Source organism: Penaeus monodon, chromosome 32 (assembly GCF_015228065.2).
Source record: "Penaeus monodon isolate SGIC_2016 chromosome 32, NSTDA_Pmon_1, whole genome shotgun sequence".
Lineage (NCBI taxonomy): Eukaryota > Metazoa > Arthropoda > Malacostraca > Decapoda > Penaeidae > Penaeus > Penaeus monodon.
In genome coordinates, this window is record NC_051417.1 from 32,936,867 (window position 1) to 32,940,477 (window position 3,611).

A 3,611-nucleotide genomic window follows, 5' to 3' on the forward strand; every position below is an offset into this window, starting at 1 on the left:
TAAAAAGGAATACTGTTCTCAAGTCCTGACATTAAGCACAGCCTTTCTGCTTCAAGATTTCAAAGGTGGCTGGGGTGCAGTCGATGAAACGATGCGAGGTGATGCAAGACACTGTCGTGGTGGCGGTGCGGCACTGTCTGGGGGTCACGAGAAGAATCTGATTCGAGTACACCTGTAGTTCAGACAAATCTAATGTGCTCTCCAGTTTTACCTTTGATCACAGGGAATCACAGGGAGTGAGAAATCTGACCATAGGCAACCCCAGGTGACAAAATTTCCATCTGAACTCCAGATATTAACCTCCTCCGGGCAATCAAAGCATGACTTGGTGGAAATGAGATGACAGGTACAGAGTGGAAGTAGAGGAAAATTAAATTTCACAAACATAAACCCAGACTCTTCTGGAATCTCACTATTCTGAATGATGACTATTATAACTATGTTGCAGACACATGCTTATACAAAATAACACACCTTTGATGTATATTTATAAAAACTATGATAAAATAAGTACAGTAAGAAAATACAAAGAAGATTTAAAGAAACCTGTATATGATATTAAAATTAAATATGCAATAGCAAAAGCCATGCTGCACCTTAGGTAGAAAGTGTCATTTTAATTCATTTAAATGAGCTTTTTTAAATCTTACTTAAACTGTCATTCTAATTCATTTTGTCTTCATGAGCTTTAACTTGGAGAGAACAAGGGTTACGAAAGTCCAAATCAATACTACCATGCTAAAATAGTTTTGTAAAAAAATTTAAAATAATGAATTTTTCTATCCTTTATTCTATGTCAGTAAACGAAAATAATTTGTAAAAAAGTGTCAAGAAAGAAGAAGTATTTTCAAATGCTTTGATGCCCATCTTCAGTAAAAGATGTGATAGTATCACCGATTATGAGCCTTGGGTAGTTGGTTTTTAAGGCTCACTTCCACTACGAAATTTGGAAAACAAATGTTGGTGACACAAACTACCAAAGTCTCATAATTTATGATTGTGTCACTTATGTACAAACTTCTAATTTGCATTATAAAACCTGATGTACCTAAAATCAGTGAAAACACACTGCCACTTAAAATAGGGCTTAATTTGTACACTTTGAACTTTAACAAACATTCAGAAAATATGTATTCTGGAAAAGATACTTGCTACACAACCAATGTTTTCACTGACTTCATAGGCACGTGTTTATGGGCAACTACTGATCTGGCCAGAAATCATTCCCTTACATGAAGTCATATTTTCCTCTTAACACAGACGCTACTTTCTGGAGAACCTACAAATGATATGGAAGAATGGTCTTGCCTATATAACATTTACCTAAAACTCTCTTTTTTTTCTCTCTTTCTTTCGTTCTTCTTTTCCTCTTTTAGTTTGTTCGTAAATATCATGATTTCAAATAAGAAAATGATGCCAATGGACAAGTCAGTATCTCCCCTTCATTCCTTTATATGATGGACTATTACCTACAAGTTTGTACACTGGCGAACGTGTAGCACGCACTCAAGGAAGGACCTGTGTTCACGTTGCCGTACTGCCACCCAGACAACTGAGAGAAGCACGCCCAAGAACGACCAGCATCAAATACTCTGACAAGAATATAATGTTATATATATATATAGAGAATTCCATTTTCAGAGTATACATTCTTTTTCCTGTCCTTGTGGTCAATATGGTATACATCTGCAGGGTGTGATTCTCGTTGCAGGACTGCAGCAGAGGGCCCGTGCTTCTCTTTCCCCTCTGTTGGTTTTGTTGTGCGACTCCAAGAGAAAAAAGTATATGGAAGGAAATGCACCTGAAGAATGTCATATCCCTGAATAGGCTCCAGAATATAATGACAACTACTGAAGAGACGTTGCAGCTGATCAAAGAATAATGAGCATATGAAATGTTTACAGAAGGAAATAAATATATAATTATTTATGGGGATAATGTATAAGTTGGAGGGTTGTATCACTGCAAAAATACCTGAGAATCACTGGGTGAAGATAATGCTGTACATAATAACCAAGTTGCACAACAAAGCCCAACAGAGAGAAGTTCTATGACAGGAATATGTTGCAATAATGCAGACTCAGCACAATGTCTTTCTTGTCCTATGCTGCACAAGTCACATATAAAAATAGTTTAGTTTTGTGTTTCTTTCCAGTGTTAAAGTGAAGCTTTTTCATGCCTAAATCTCCATATCTTGTAAATACTTTGGGATGATACTCAATTGTAAAAAATCTTCAGGGTAAAAATCCTTTTTTAACTATGACAAAATAAACAATGGTACTAATACTGCATAGACTAATGGTTTTGGGCAAATTGGTATGGGAGAAGCATCAACAAGTGCAGTGTGTGCTGGAGTTTAGTAAAGATAATACTGGTGTCTAATCACTGTCCAAGCACAACCCACAAGAGCCGCAGCTACCACATCCATTGCCGTTGGTGCTAGGGAGATAGATGTGTGCAAGTGGAAAATAAGGCATGCTTAGCTTCGGTATCTTACCATTGCACTTCAATTGTTAGCAGTGAAATCAGGATTTGGGAGGTCTAGGTGATATTCCAAAATATTGTCATTTTAATGTAAATATTCAAAGTCAACCCATCAACACGTACGTAACTGATTTCCTCTGGACGAATTAATTTACTCACTACTGACAGTGGCGGATCTCTCCCAAAGGCCTGAACTGCATTGTGGGACATGTGGCGGCAGTAAGGGGAGGTTGTGGTAGTGGAGGAAGGGAGGAGACATACTGAGAGGAAATGGAAGTGATGGTTGTGGAAAGTCTACTTGATAGAAAAAAGGGTGTTCTTTGTGATCCTAATTTACAATAGTAGGAAAAGTCTACAAAATCACCTACATTGAGTACATAGCTATTCATCTTGCTGGGGCATAGTGAACCAACACTCTCAGTTGACAACAGAGGACAGTGTCTTTGTTAAACAATACAACTTGTTTATGTCACAAATCATTAGTTTTGTACACATACTTGGCACAAATAGGACCTTGCAGTTCAAGCCTATATACTTTTTTTAACATATGCACACTTCTTTCAACATTTGCACTGATACTTTGTCTGATAAAAATCAACATAGATGCTCACAGAGGACTTACTAACCATGAATATCAAATCTGAACAAAACACTGCATCTAGTTGGATTTCAATGAACTCCAAGGCCCATGTCATGGAGAGGAATATGATTAACCCAGATTTGTCAAGCCTCTGGCGGCTACTCTTTTGAACCCACTTTCCATCTTTTCCAAGGAAGATGAAGGTCCTTTACAAGTAGGATTGCCATCATTAACAAGAACACCAACCTAGGCATCTTGGCTCCTGATCCAAGCCCACTCAATTCTTGACACAAATTCAATGAAACTGGAAGAAGGCTGAATACTTTTGCTCCTCAGCTGTTTTACCCAGGTTGGGTGAGCATGGAGGCTGGATTAGGACTCATGGGATGCCGCATACTGAGGGTGTAGACTTTAGCTCTGCCCTGCTGTAGGGATCATGGAATGTAGCACTTCCACCGCTGTCAACACTGGGCCGCACTTGTGGTCTTGGGTTTAATACTTGGCAGTAACACTAAGTGATATGGCAAGTCCTTTCATTACACTACAT

At 38.3% G+C, this 3,611-nt stretch overlaps 1 protein-coding gene across 1 annotated transcript in view; it reads right to left on the bottom strand.

The window, feature by feature from the left end:
• Positions 1-1,341: 1,341 nt before the first annotated feature.
• LOC119593643 overlaps positions 1,342-3,611 on the bottom strand; it is a gene marked incomplete at its 5' end in the record, with an annotated part of 8,671 nt that continues 6,401 nt past the window's right edge. Inside the window, 1 exon segment of the mRNA XM_037942594.1 lies at positions 1,342-3,611.